Consider the following 16,025-nt stretch of genomic DNA (forward strand, 5'->3'; position numbering starts at 1 on the left):
TATGACACTTCTATGCACCTGATTAATGTTGCAGGACTTACTGTTTAATTATTTGGATGGTATAGTTGGATCTACTCCATACCACATAGCATCCATACATGTACACAACTGTACATATATTCTAAAGAGATAAGTAGGAAAAGACAGACTGAAAGAAATAAAAGAATCGGGAAATACAAAATCTTGAGTTGGAAAGCCCTTTTTAAGCATAAAGCCAAAGGTGAAAATCATTAAGGAAAATATTTATGTAAGTGACATGAAATATTCTAAAAGTATGGAAGAAAGTTACCAAAAATGTAAATGACTAATCAAGAATAGTAATTGTGGTGAACATGGCAGGTCAATATTCTAACTATATGACAAGTTCCCACAAATGAATTTTTTAAAACCATAAATACTCCCAATCAAAAAAGAAGGGCAAGAATGAAGGGACAGTTATAAATGAAAACATGTTAATAGCTAAAGAAATATAAATTTTAAAAAATTAGATACCAATTAAATATTATTTTAGACAAAAAACTTTTTAAAGATGGTGACTAACCTGCTTTAAAGTGGAGGTAAATGGGCCCTTTCTCACACTGTTGTGGAGTATATATATATTTTACAAACTTTCTGGAATTCAGTTGGATCACATGATTCTAAATACTTTAAAACAAACATGCTTTTTAGTCAGAAGCTCTAATTTTAGGAATTTACACCAAGGAAAATAATGAGATGTTTTTAAAAATGTATGTATAAGAAAATTCACAACATTATTTTATAATATTAAAAAATTGCAAATCTGAATTTTCAACCTTTGGGATTCAGTTAAATACATAATAACATATTCATATGGCAGGATATAATATATCCATTAAGATTATGTTGTAGAATAATCCCATAGGGAAATGTCTGTATCATATCATAAGTGAAAATAACTGGTTTAGATGACTTTAAGTAAGTTGTGATCCCAATTATGTGGGGGGAATTCAAAGAAGAAAGATCAGAAGTGCCTCAAGCAGGGATTCCATCTGTTTAATGCCTGCTGGAATTGTACCTGACACATAATAGTACCTCAAATAGTTCCTGAATGAATGATTCTACACCAAAATGTATATTGTGTTTATCACTAGATAAGGGAGGATAGTGATTTTTATTTTCTGCAATGCACATATATTCATTTTCTTATCAGAGTAGAAAAATGAATATTTTAAAGGTCAAGAATAATTTAGAGCAATACTTAAAGAAATGCAGATCCCTTCGTAAAACTGGCCCTTTGGTCACACAGTTTTGGCTCTTCTCAAGCATTATTTAATGCAATGGTTGTGGGGAGTTTGGGGGTTTTTTTGTTTTGTTTTGTTTTGGTTTGGTTTTGGGGGGTTTTTTCCACCAGGACAAATAAATCTAATTCACCCTAAACCTTCCAAATCAGAAACTCATTCATTCATTTTAAACTCTTCTAGTTTCAGTGAGGCAGCGAAGGCAGAGGAAGAAAAGCAACAAGTAAATAAACAAGGTAATACCAGCCTGATTATTTTTACAAAGGAAATAAACCATGTTTACATGAGCAAGTGTAACTGGAGTGGAGAGGGCAGGCCACTCTCAGAAAGGCCTTTAGGAAGGACAAGGAGGCAGCCCAGCACCACCACAGGAAACAGATTTCCACTCACAGGAATGGCAAGTGTGCAAGCCATGTGTTTGGAGCACACACAGGATGAGAGTCGTGCTCAGTGAAGTTGGTGAATACATGAGCAACTAATAAGCCACGGTGAGGGGCTTGGATCCTACTCTTGAGCACAAAACGAAGCCACTGAATGGTTTTCAGGAAGGGAATCACAAAGGCTGATTTACGTTCTTAAAGGTCCTCAGGACACTTCTGATTAAAAGTATAGCTTTACTGGGGCGCCTGGGTGGCTCAGTGGGTTAAGCCGCTGCCTTCGGCTCAGGTCATGATCTCAGGGGCCTGGGATCGAGTCCCACATCGGGCTCTCTGCTCAGCGGGGAGCCTGCTTCCTCCTCTCTCTCTCTGCCTGCCTCTCTGCCTACTTGTAATCTCTCTCTGTCAAATAAATAAATAAAATCTTTTAAAAAAATAAATAAATAAATAAAAAATAAAAGTATAGCTTTACACTGCATCACAGAATTTTCTTCCCCCGATATCTAATAAAATAAATAAAAACGTTACAAAATCAGAAGTATATATACTTATTAAATCAAATTAAGAGAGGCCACAACCGGGGCGCCTGGGTGGCTCAGTGGGTTAGGCCACTGCCTTCGGCTCGGGTCATGATCTCAGAGTCCTGGGATCAAGCCTCACATCGGGCTCTCTGCTCAGCAGAAAGCCTGCTTCCCTCTCTCTCTGCCTGCCTTTCTGTCTACTTGTGATCTCTCTCTCTGTCAAATAAATAAATAAAATCTTAAAAAAAAAAAAAAAAGAGAGAGAGGCCACAACCTAATTCACTGCTCTTCAAGAGCTGGGGACTAAGGAAAGAAAAAGAAGTTTCCAGGAGAAAAGAAGAGAAACACACTTATACTTGTAAGAAGACAAAGACCTGGAATTCTTACTATTTTCCTTAAATCTAAACAATGTGGCTCTTTTTCACTGTTGAACTTTCTAACCATGAAGGAGTGGCAATAAGTGAAAGGCAAGGAGGAAGGGGCTGAGCCCTGATGGTGGTTTCAGAGCCAGATTCAGAATCCAGAGCTGGATCCAGCTCTTGAGTTTTCCAATGCAACTGGTCAGACCCAAGAGGAGACAACAGTGGGGACTGGGAAGGAGCTAGCAGAGAACTAGGGGAAGCATGGAAAAATGCGGTATCATGGAAGCCAGAAGAGGAGAGTAGTGTGAGAAGAATGGAGTCTTCAGCTATTCTAGTTGTAGCTAAGTGACCAAATCAAAGGAAGACAAAGAAGTGTGTACCGGAATGAGCCAAACAGAGGTTGTTTGTAACTTGACAAGCAGCTTCAATGGAAAAATGGTAAGAGTGGGGGTGAGATTGAATTTGATTAAAGATTTACAGTGTTCAGTAGTTTAAAATGGTTTTAAAATAGTTATAAAACAAACTAGTTGATTAGGAAAAATATAATCATCCCAGATGCTAAGACCAAAGGGAATATTTAGACCTCTTAGACCCAACATGGGTAATTGGGTACAACATCCTGAACAAAATCTCTGCAGTAAACACAACAGGCTTCATAGACTTGCCCCTTAATATTGGCTATCAGAGATGTTACAGAGGCATTTCTTCATTGGGTGAAAAAATGGGCTAACTGGTTATGTTATTGGAATATAGTTATTCTGTGTCATCATTCCATATAATAACCATAACTGGTTATTGAAATGAGCTAATGTCCTGTCCAATTATAAGAGTCTATTAACAATGGGATGTCCCTTTCCTGGGAGAGGGCTAGGTTTGCTTTAAGAAGTTGTCTTCTGGTGGCCATAGTCTAAAATATGAACTGAGTTAAACATTTATCATCTACAGGAGTTGACGAGAATATGGGAATGTCAGTGTTGAGCAAGAGGAGGGCTGAGTCAGAGAGAGGACCCATTAAAGGCCAAAGAGCCTGAATTCATATATTTCAGTAAAATTTGCAGAGAGATTCCAGACCTGGTATAGAAAAAGCAGTCTTCAGAGGCACTAGAGAATTGGCAGATCTAGGCACTTTGCGCACACAGTCTGCAGGTTTGGCTCAGTTATTTCCAATGCAGAAGCTGAGCTCTGATTCGTGACCTCCACTCCCCAAGGAGCTGGTGTGCTCTGGCAGACTTACTTGTGAGCCAGTTTTATGGGCAATATCTTCTCACATATCACACGAACAATATTCTACTCTCTATTCACCTCATTAACTAGTTAATAGGGAAAAGGTCACATTAATAACTTAAGATTTTTAGTGTCATTTTCAAAGTTACACCAATTGTCTAACTACACTCAAACAGTATAGCCTAGTAATTAAAGAGTGCAGACTAAGAAGACAGACCCAGAGGAGTCTTCACCCCTCCATAGCTCTGGAATCCTGGGCAAGTTAACCACCTCAAACCCTCCTGCCCTCATCTATAAAATGGGGGGTCGTAATAGTATATATTTCACAGGGCCGTTGTAAAGGGTAAGTCTTATAGTGCCTGGGACTTTTAGAAGAACTAAAAATATGGCAGACAAAATCATGTTTGAGAAAACGTTTTCCATGAAACTGATGAGTGGAGCAAAAGTCTTTAAGTAATTCGCATTCCTAACTCAGAACTTCCTGAGGGAGCCATTGCTTTCCCACCCAGCTGACACCGCAACTTCCTCCTTCCCCCAAAACAAAGTGAGGGGTCTGTTTAGGGAGAGGAATGATTCTGAAGAGAACTAGTCCAGTGGTCCCCTGTCCCAACGAAGAACGAGAGAAGTCCCATGGTGGTTGGAAAGCTTGAGCGAGCGTAGAGGACCAACATTGTGTAGCTCAGGAGACATCCAGCCACCAAGTTTGTTAACGTGCCTTGGAATGACCACAGAAAAGGAAAAAGCACTGGAGGGTGATGGCACCATGGGACAGCGGGTGGAGAGGGCCAGACATACTCCTCTTTACCTCCAGATGCCTGAGAGGCACTGATGGTGGAGGAGTGGCAATTACTCTCTGAAAAGTAATCTTCCTTTTCCTAGCTAGTCTCTTGTTTTTTGTTACAGGCTTTTGTGTACACATTATCTATTTTGAGAAGATTCATGTTTATTCTCTCCCCACATAATCCTAGTAATAGAACATAAAATGCCTAGGATATGAATGGAAACATATGTCCTTGTTTGCTTGCTTGCTTCTTTATCACAAAGATTTCTAAAAGAGCACACTTTTAATAATTTACATGTTTCTCTCTCTGTAATTGTAATAGAGATCCTTTGTAAGCATAGAAACTATGAAGAAAAAAAAAAGAAAATAAAAGCCATGCAGATCACATCACCCAGATATAACCCAATTGATATTTACTTTACATTCTTTCTAATTTTTAAATTCATATATATATATATATGAATGTGTGTATATTATATACACACACATATGCATAATCATATTGTACAAACTATTTACAACCTATTCTTTTTATTGTTAGCACTTAGAAGAGTGCTTGGCACATCATGAGTTCTCAATAAATATTTGTTGAATAAATCAGTGAACATATTTCCACATCATTAAATTTTTTCTATGGCATCATTTTTCACAGTTGCATAGAATTGCACTGTGTGAGTGATTGTGCCATATCTAACCAGGCCCTAGAGAGCTGAGGAGGAATAAGGCCGTGAGGGGACACATAGATGCCCCGTGCAGGGCCCCCTCAGCAATGGGGAGTGTGCTGCCCAGCTGCTGGGAGTACTGGCAAGCCCAGCCTCCACTGTCAGCTCCCTTCAGGAATAGTCTCAGCTACTGAAAGCCACCTTCCCAGGGCACCTATACCTAGGACTGTTCACAGAGGGGCCCAATGCAGAACAACTTGGGCAGGCCATCTTCTTCTGGAGCTTTCTGGATGAAGGGAGGGGGGTGCCTGAGACTTCCCACCTGCGTGGCAGTTTGTCTTCTCTGTCTGCCCAATCCTGTTTCTTCCCTCTCCTTCCAAAGGCGTTAATCGCAAGGGCATTCCCTAATAAATATATGGCACACAAACTTGGCCTCAGAGTCTGCTTCCTGAAGAACCTAACCTGTTATAGAGATGACCCAGACCCAAGAGAACTTCTGAGTCTACTGATGAAAGCATTCAACGAATTCTAACATTACTGCCATCACCCATCCTTAACTGCAGGCTAAATAACTACCGTGTGCCCGAACCATGATATGTTATGCAGATGTCAACAGAAATGTTCTTGGTGCTGGGTATGACACTCGGTGGCTCCAGGGGAAGGGAAGAGGAGGGGAGGGGAGAGAGGGGAGGGAGGAGGAAGGGGAGGGAAGAGGAGGGAAGGGAGAAGTGGGAGGAAAGGAAAAGGGCAACATTAGTCTTATTAGTCTTTAGACTAATCGGGCAATCACTCTCCCCCTAAATGTAAAAAAATGCAGGTTATAAAAACTGAAACCAGACATGGCCTTGGACAGATAGACATGTACCAGCATGACTATGAGTGGTCAGGACAATAAATAGGCCTTTGAAGGCACAAAAACAGAAATAAGAATCAAATATTTAAAAAAAATTTTTAAATCAAAACAAAAACAAAAGCCCTGAGTAGTATGTGTTCCAGAAAAGCCCAGAACTAGGAGAAATCCAGAGGAGCGATGAGCTAAGCCCTGTCAAGGTTGTTTCCATCTGTCAGAATCGTACATTCCAAAGTAGCAGAAACCTACGGTCCAAAAACTTCCTGTTACTTCCGGCCTCGGGGAGGCAAGCTCAGACAGCATCAGGCTCAGCCCATGGGAGATGCCTCCTCCCAATCACAGACCACTGCTCCTGGTCCAGGAGGCTCAAAGAATTGGTGCTGGGTAGAAAAGCACGTCAGGCCAGAACAGCTTGCAGAGTGGGCCGGCACAGCACAAGAAGGAGGAGAAGGAAGAGAGGGCAAGGTGAGTAGACTGATCTCACTGTGCCGGGAAGCCAACTGCACTCTCAATGGTTGGGTTGCCTTCCTGGGAGGCGAGCTGGGGTCTGAAAGGGCAAGGGGAAGACGATAATTTCCTCATGAATAGATCTGTCCTTTTTTATAATAAGACTACTATAACACCTTTGTTCTCTTTTACTTTAAATGGTACAAATTGCTTTCTTAAATCATTTGATATTGTCCTGTTCTCAGAACTGAGGTTAAAATTCTGGGAGTATTATTCACCTACCCTGATTTCAGCCTCCAATTTCCTGACAGAAAGACCAAGACAAATCCAAGCACCCTGGGAAAAATTTTATCTCCTGATTAAAATTTCAGACAGACCCCTGTGGACCCCAATTTCCTGGTGAAGTCAGAGAACCAAAAAGAAAATTTGAGGAGCACCTGGGGGGGCTCAGTGGGTTAAAGCCTCTGCTTTCGGCTCAGGTCATGATCTCAGGGTCCTGAGATCGAGCCCCGCATTGGGCTCTCTGCTGGGCAGGGAGTCTGCTTCCCCCTCTCTCTCTGCCTGCCTCTCTGCCTACTTGTGATCTCTCTCTCTCTCTTTCTGTCAAATAAATAAATCTTAAAAAAAAAAAAGAAAGAAATAAAGAAAATCTAAGGAAATGGGCCATGTTCTTTCTTAATAATGTATTAGGGAGAAACTTCCCTGGTAGTCTTGTCAGAAATCATTTGATCCTGCCTACTCATAATGGGATTTGTAAGGCAATTTACTCATGTTTCTTCTCTGCAAACAGTTCTGTTTAGCAAATGTGTCAGTTGAAATAAGTCAACAAATTAGCTTTATCTATGCAATGTTATTTTTACATAATTTATTTTTACTCTTCACCAATTAGTTGATCTACAGGATCCACAGGTCCTAAATATATTTTTTGTTCTAACAACATGTCTACATGTAATATGAATTAAATTTCAAATAATGCTAGTATTATTTTATGTAAGTTTAAAACCCCACTTGTAATTAGTTTCAAAGATTTTGAACACATTTTGAATTTCATTAATTTCAATGTCTTTTTAATTTCAAGACAAAGTTAGTTGACTGTTTCTTTTTTTTTTTAAGATTTTATTTATTTATTTGACAGACAGATCACAAGCAGGCAGAGAAGCAGGCAGAGAGAGAGGAAGAAGCAGGCTCCCCGCTGAGCAGAGAGCCCGATGTGGGGCTTGATCCCAGGACCCTGGGATCATGACCTGAGCAGAAGGCAGAGGCTTTAACCCACTGAGCCACCCAGGCGCCCCAGTTGACTGTTTCTTGATATATATGTGTATTTTTATATATTTAAATAGTTTTCAAATCTTGTAAAGAAATGGTTTTCCTTTTGATTAGCTCTTCTCAACAAGGAGAAACTTTTCTCATTTTGCTTTCTGCTGCAACAGATTTTTTTTCCTTTCAGCTACAATAGACTTAAAAATCAACTCACTTACTTTTTTTTTTTTTTAATTACCTGGGAAGAATAAAGACTTATAAATCCAAAGGGGAATTTACACACCATTTAGTTAAGAAAAACAAATGAGGGCGCCTGGGTGGCTCAGTGGGTTAAGCCGCTGCCTTCGGCTCAGGTCATGATCTCAGGGTCCTGGAATCGAGTCCCGCATCGGGCTCTCTGCTCAGCAGGGAGCCTGCTTCCTCCTCTCTCTCTGCCTGCCTCTCTGCCTGCTTGTGATCTCTCTCTGTCAAATAAATAAATAAAATCTTTAAAAAAAAAAAGAAAAGAAAAAGAAAAACAAATGAAATCTCGGATTTTTGACCTCTCCTGCTTCACATTCTTTCTAAGAGCAAACACTGATAAGCTCATGCAGGCTGCCCACACCCCTAATGTTCCCTAACTGGGGCAAAGACCAAATTCATGAAGAGGTGCTCTAATCTTACCTCCCAGGAGTCTCCGTAGCATTCTTGCCCTGGGGTTTGGCTCCCGCTGGCATGGCCCATACTTAGGGTCCTCACTTGGTTGAGAATGCCTGAGCCATTGCTTCCATCTTAGTCCGGACTTCAGGTGACTGAATGACTCTAAGGTGAACGTGACAAGCATCAGGAGTCTAGAGAAGTGCTCTCCAATAGAACTCTGTGATGATGGAAATTCTGTAAGACAGTCAATAACTACATGTGGCTGTTGAGCACTTAAAATGGGGCTAGTGCAACTAAAGAATTGAATTTCAATTTTATTTAATTGAGCTGGTTTGAATGAAAATAGCGACATGGGGCTTCCAGTTACCATATTAGTGAGAACAGGTTTAAAGCTTTAATGGAAGAAAAACCAATGGATGTTGTGAGCCCTAGGTGTCATGGCCATGGGAATGAGCACCTCTTTTCATCATCCCCAGGGACTCATCCTACCCTAAACTTAAGCAGACCAGCAATTGTTCTGATCTAAAATCCCCACACCCATCTTTCTTCTCCCCTCTAAGTCATATAACTGTCGACTCTTGTCCTGGGTTTCGAGGTCAGGGGTAAGGCAACAGCACAGCCTGTTTCTTATTTCTTCCTCTCCTATTTCTCTATTTTTTTATTCTTTTGTTAATCCAAATTTCTCTAGAGTGAGCTAGAGGTTAAGGTGTGGTTTGCGTGTTCTCTGGTCCAACAAACTTGAGTGAGGAAAAGAGGTAATGAACTTGAAAAAATGATCTCATGCTTGGTGGGAGAGTCTCACTTCTTTTTCTTCTGCTTTGAAAGTAGTTTGTTTAGTGAGCAATGGTTTTTAGACTTATTCAATGTGTCTGGAAACATCAACATTATGGATATGAGTAATTTTTATAAGAAAACAAACTGAAAGAGGGCACAAGAAAAAAAAAGAAATCAAACTCTAGCCTTTTCAAACATTTGCATTCCTTAGAGCAAAGGCACTTCTGGGATGTTGAGCAATTTAATATATCATCATGGTGCCAGGCCACTGGGCAGTTTTCCATAGGGTGGGGCTCACAGAGGCTATTCTTGAATGTGGAAAACATTTTGAGGCAAGCCGCATACTTTCAGTCAGGGGTGATAACATTTTTGAAGTGGACAGCCGCTACTTGGCTCTCTGTCCTCTACCAATCCCACCTTTTAAAATTCTCCTCACCCCATTTGCTTTTTTGCTATCCCTGCCAAGTTAAAAAAAGAAACCTAATACCTCTGTGGGAAGTGCTACTTTGGAATAACATGGGAAAGTTTCCATAGACTCCATATTTGAGAGAGACGATACATTCTGGAGGCTACAAGGGAAGGTAGGAGGGAAAGCACATCATATTGTCAGGACTCAGTCTCTACCCACAAAAAACAGACCCAACACCCCAGATCATGAGTTAGGTTAGTCCACTGAGACTCTACACTCCTTGAGTCTCTTTCTCCCTCACATGTCTTTCCTCTCCCTTTGGGAAGTGTAAGGAAGGGTTTTGATAAAATCATTCACAATGAGGCATTGACATTGAGGACTCATAAGACTCACCGTGCCTCTTTTATATGGATGTGCATTCCAATCAGGAGCAAAGGAATGATTCTCTTGTGGATTTCAGAAAATAGGGTACAGACGGAGGAAGACTGAATGGAGGGCAAAGACAGAAGGCTCTCTCCTTGCCAGCTTTGTTTATATGGCTCTCTTCGTGGCTTAATCTGTAAGAGAAAAGAGCAGGGTAGGGCATGGGACTGTCTCTCAACTTTAAAGAAACATAAAGGGAGGTGGTGTCTACCTAAAAAAGGAAGAATGATTAGTGACAAACTCAATAAAAGTTTGTTAAGAGTCAGGAGATCAGGACTTGAATCTTGACTCTGCAAACAACACATCCGTGATCTTGAACAAGTCACTTCCCCTCCAGGAGCTCAGTTTCCTCATTTGCACAATGAGAGGACTGACTACAAAGCCTCTACATCTTCAGCCAAACGAAGAGACAATTGTTTTAAGGAAATGGCTCATGTGGTTGCAGGGGCTCATAAGCCCGAAATCTGTAGGGCTGCTGCAAATTCAGGAAAGTAGTTGATGCCACAATCTTGAGTCTGAAATCTGCAGACGAGCTTTCTGTTTTGCAGTTTGGGGGCAGAACTCCTTCTTCCTCCAGAAATCAGTCTTTGCTCTTAAAGCCCTCAACTCACTGGAAGAGGCCCGTCCATGTTGTGGGAGTAATTGGTTTTCCCCAAAGCCTATCGATTTAGATGTCAATCACATCTGTTAAAATATCTTCACAGCTGTGTCTAGACTGGTATTTCACCAAACAGCTGGGCACTGTATCCCAGTCAAGGCCTTAGAGAACACCCTCGTTTATATTCTGTAGGTAGACTGGTGTCATCTGTTTCTCTTTTTGTTCTCTCTCTGGGCCTGTACTCTCTGGTAAGGGCAATATATTTTTAATCTCTCTCTCTCTCTCTCTCAACAGCCATCGGTGTGAAAATTTGTCAAAACTTTTCTTTTAGGGCACCTGGGTGGCTCAGTGGGTTAAGCTGCTGCCTTCAGCTCAGGTCATGATCCTGGGGTCATGGGATCGAGTCCCGCACGGCATGGGGCTCCTTGTTTGGCAGGGAGCCTCCTTCTCTTGCTGCCTCTGCCTGCCTCTCTGCCTGCTTGTGTACACTCACTTGCTCTCTCTCTCTCTCTCTTGGGCAAATAAATAAAATCTTTTAAAATAGAAACAAAAAAACACAAAAACTTTTCTTTTAACTTAAATAAATTCATTAGTCTGCCCTGGTGCACAGGCATCCAGATTCTGCAAAGAACTCGGAAGGATGAGCCAGGCCTGATGGCTTTCTTTCCTAGAAGTCACGTAGCTTCTGCTCCAAGTATGCCAAGAACCCTTCCCAGATGCTCCTCCAGCTTTCTATTAAGGAAGTCGCCTGTTTTCCAGGAAACTTTCCTAGAAGTGTTCCACACAGGTCATTTGGACACTGAAATGATGTAATATCATTGTTCACATTTTGAGCAGTTTTCCAACTTCACTCTTGAGCATCTCCTAACTCCCTGGGAACTACCTTCTAGCTCAGTACTTTTCCCACATCTTCCATTTCTTTTAGTTCTAGAAGTTTGGTTGGTAGCCACTCTGGGGCTTACCATGAGGCTCAGGAATTCAGAGTTGATAAGGGAAAGCTCTCCACTCTTGCTTCAGCCAAATTTTGATCTGCTTTTATATATTAGCATCTCATATTAAAATCACATGTCTTTTGAAATGTGGCTCTGTGTTTTAAAACAAAATTAAATCACTAGTTTTAGGTGTTTTCCCCCATTCAAGGCTGTTGGCTTAGTCTATCTACTTCAAGAAATTGAGGCAAAGGTAAGGAAAATGAATATTGTTTGGGTAACTAATACTGTGTTAGTATTCACCTATATTCTCACTGAATTTTCACAATAAACTTATTCTTTCAATTTATTTATTTTCAGAAAAAACAGTATTCATTATTTTTTCACCACACCCAGTGCTCCATGCAAGCCGTGCCCTTTATAATACCCACCACCTGGTACCCCAACCTCCCACCCCCCCGCCACTTCCAACCCCTCAGATTGTTTTTCAGAGTCCATAGTCTCTTGTGGTTCACCTCCCCTTCCAATTTACCCCAACTCCCTTCTCCTCTCTAACACCCCTTGTCCTCCATGCTATTTGTTATGCTCCACAAATAAGTGAAACCATATGATAATTGACTCTCTCTGCTTGACTTATTTCACTCAGCATAATCTCTTCCAGTCCCGTCCATGTTGCTACAAAAGTTGGGTATTCATCCTTTCTGATGGAGGCATAATACTCCATAATGTATATGGACCACATCTTCCTTATCCATTCATCAGTTGAAGGGCATCTTGGTTCTTTCCATAAATCAAAAAATGGGCAGAAGATATGAACATACAAATGGCTATCAGACACATGAAAAAAATGTTCATCATCATTAGCCCTCAGGGAGATTCAAATTAAAACCACATTGAGATATCAACTTACACCAGTTAGAATGGCCAAAATTAACAAAACAGGAAACAACATGTGTTGGAGAGGATGTGGAGAAAGGGGAACCCTCTTACACTGTTGGTGGGAATGCAAGTTGGTGCAGCCTCTTTGGAGAACAGTGTGGAGATTCCTGAAGAAATTAAAAATAGAGCTTCCCTACGACCCTGCAATTGCACTCCTAGGTATTTACCCCAAAGATACAGATATGGTGAAAAGAAGGGCCATCTGTACCACAGTAAACTTTTGAGTTAGTTATTGGGATACCCATTTAGTGATGAAGCTCAACAAGATTAAGAAACTACCTGAGCTCACAAAACTGCTAAGCAGCAGGAATGCTTGGGTGGCTCAGTGGGTTCAATATCTGCCTTTAGCTCAGGTCATGATCCCAGCATCCAGGGATCAAGTCTCACATTGGGCTCCTTGCTCAGTAGGGAGTCTTCTCTTCCCTGCTTGTGTGCTTGCTCTCTCTCTATCTCTCTGACAGACAAATAAAATCTTTAAAAAATAAAAACTGCCAAGTAGCAGAGCAGAGATTCAAACCCAGGTCTTTCCAAAGCCCCTGCTCTTCCCACTTCACTGTACTTTCTAACCTGTTCTGCAATAGAGGTCTTGGCAAACAAGTCACTCATATATTCATTCATTCATTCATTCATTCATTCAAATATACATTCTAAAATCTACTTTGTTGGCCTTTGGTTTAGCAAAATTATTTACTGAGTGCCTACTATGTGTCAAGCACTGTGCCACCTTGGACCTAGAAAAATGAATGAAACAGGGTCCCAGCATCTCCTCCTGCTTCGAGACTCTTGCAATAAGGTGCAGGGAACCCTTTGTACATTGATACCAGGAGAAAAGAATGCATAGGGGAGTGGAACAGAGTACTCCCTAAGTAAATTCTGAAGCCCATGCACAGCAGAGAATCTTGGGTGTCAGCTGGACATCACCTCACAGCCTGGAGCAGAGGCACTAGAGCTAGCCAAAGGCCCAGGGATGGAGCCCAGGGTCTGGGTGTTAACTGTTCAAGAATGTGGATGGAATGCAGAGAGGTTCCCTCCCATACAGACATGCTGCTTGGTACCTGACTCTGGCCACACCCCAAGCACAACTGGGGAGCTTTTTTCTTGTCCCAAAGAGATGATTCCCCACCCCACCCCATTAATCCTTCCATGGAAAATAAGAAGAAGCACACATGGGTAAAGCCTGTAGATCCCTACAGCAGAGCATACCCTATGCAGAGGACAGAGGGAAGGTAGAGGGGCTGCTTCCCCTCTACCTGCAAGATGTTACCTCCTGGCAAGGTCCTTGTGTCACTGGTACATAAAGCAAAGCCATAGCCCAATTTCCTGCCTTACCTAAATATGCCCCTGGTTATTAACCATAATTTCTTGGGTTTATAAACAGAGTGTTTGCAAACCTTTCTCTCATCTTTTATCTCAGTGATCACAAAGACCCTGTCAAACACATTGTGTTTTACCCATTTTATAAATGAGGAAGTAGACGGTGAGTGGCACTGCCCAGGGGTATACAGAAAGGCTGCACAAGAGTGGGGTTGGAAGCATGGCATTCTGATACCAGGTCCAGGGCCCTCACAGACCACAGCCACCAGGCCACAGCATGAGCCACGAGAAGCCTATACTCAGTTTCCTAACCACCATATCTCCTGACATTTGTGACTATTTGGCAGATGCAAGACATATTTTAGGTCCCCCAGACACTGACCTAGAATAAAATACAGGTGACCAAGGAGAGGCTAATAAATGTCTACTCCCACATTAACCTGCACATGTGCACCTTTTCCTTCCAAGAATTTCAGTCCCTAGGAGTGGGTGAGAGAAATGCAGGTTTGGGGTACATCTAAACAAATTTTCTGGGAAAACATGAGAGTGCAGAATCGGATTTGGGGAAAATGTAGAAAAACAAGTGCAGTACCAAGGACCCTAGGAGACAAGAACCTGGAGAAATGAGTGAAGAGAGGCCCAGTGATTCTGAGCTTGGCAAAGGCAGATCATCCGAGCAGCAAAACGGACCTATTCTCTCTGCTTGACTGTTGGTAAGGAAATGAGTCAGGTGTTGCTTTTTAGATTAGCTCTATGACAGGTCTTACACACTGTGCAGTGTGTAAGGAAATGATCTGAAGCCGGGCAGACCTGGGTTTGAATCTCAGCTAAGATTGATTATCTATTTATTTATTTGAGAGAGATATAGAGAGGAATAGCTAGAGAGAGGGTGGGTGCACGTGAGTGAGGAGAGGCAGCAAAGGGAGAGGGAGATGCACAACTCCCCACTGAGCAGGGAGCCCAACATGGGGCTCCATCCTGGGACCCTGGGATCATGACCTGAGCCAGACACAGAGACTTAACTGACTGAGCCACCCAGGTGCCCCTTAATCTGAGCTTTTGCATTTTCTGGCAATGTGCCCTTAGGCAAAGTAAGCATTCTCTCAAGCCTCCTTTTCTTCATCTGCGAAATGGCAAGAAAACGGATTCTCCCCTGGATGTTCCAGGAGGATGGCTCTGCTGACAGCTTGATTTTAACCCAGTGAGACTCCCTCACACTCTGACCTCCACTTCAGACGTTACATTTGTGTTGTTTTAAGCCACTAAGTTTGTGGTAACTTGTTACAGCAGCTGTAGGAAACCAGTACAGATTTCCGCAAAACAACAACAACAAAAACAATCTCTTGGATCTGTTGAGAGATGAACAGAAATGCCTAACACGAGCTGAGGGGGTCATAAGCGCTCATGAAATGACAGCTTTCAACATTGTTTTGTTATTTGGGAAGACGGGAGTGAATTCCTAAGGTATCATGAGCCACTGATCCCCTGAGGCCTGAAGGAGAGGAGAATGCATGGGGCAAAAGGAAAAAATTCTAGCGGTCAGTGACTAGAGCGGTCATGCCCATCACCGTATCCCTGCCCTTCCTTAAGTCAGCCCGCCGTCCAGCGGCCACCCCAGCACTTCCTACCGCACGCCCGGCTAGATTTCCTCCCTTCATTCTTCCTTTTGCTCAAAGCAACCCCTCATCTACCTCCTCCTCCTTTCCTCCACGCTTGTCTGCACGGTTCCCCCGTCCTGACGGACAACTCTCGCACAGAGTACTCCTTTGTCTCCTTCCCCTTTATAAAACTCAGTGAGGTTGGTCGTCTTTGCAAAAGTGTGTTAGGAGGCTCAATGAGACACCGGGACCAAATTCCATGTTCAGAATCCCTTCAGCTCCTTTCGGGACCAATAAAGCCCCTCTTGGGTGGCCTGCCTCCCCTTTTCCTTAAATCCCTCGTCCTGTCTCCCCTCTTATTCGACCGCATACAGCCATTTTTGCTTGAATCCACGTCGCTGCAATCTCACTTTAAATTCCTTAAAGAACAAATTGCTTTCTTTCTTTTAAACCCAACGAATCAAGACAAACAAGCTTTACCCAGCAAATGGGTGCCTAATCCGTACTGGTCAAAATGGTGCTGCTCTTGGCTTCTCTGGGGTTTTTCGCTTTACTCAGAAAGTTGTCTGAACTTTCACCTTTCGCCGTCTATTTATTTTTGTCTCTAGATGGTAACTCAACTGGTCAGGAGAAATGTCTGTACATACCAGTCAGGAACT

The 16,025-nt window shown here is 42.2% G+C and overlaps 1 protein-coding gene across 1 annotated transcript in view; it reads left to right on the plus strand.

Annotated features, from left to right (window-relative positions):
* The first annotated feature begins 6,362 nt into the window (after positions 1 to 6,362).
* UPK1B (uroplakin 1B) overlaps positions 6,363 to 16,025 on the plus strand; it is a 29,761-nt gene continuing 20,098 nt past the window's right edge. Inside the window, exon 1 of the mRNA XM_044251439.1 lies at positions 6,363 to 6,501. The gene's annotated coding sequence lies outside the window, so the exon portion shown is untranslated. The remainder of the gene's footprint in view (positions 6,502 to 16,025) is intronic.

Source organism: Neovison vison, chromosome 6 (assembly GCF_020171115.1).
Source record: "Neovison vison isolate M4711 chromosome 6, ASM_NN_V1, whole genome shotgun sequence".
Taxonomy (NCBI): Eukaryota; Metazoa; Chordata; class Mammalia; order Carnivora; family Mustelidae; genus Neogale; species Neogale vison.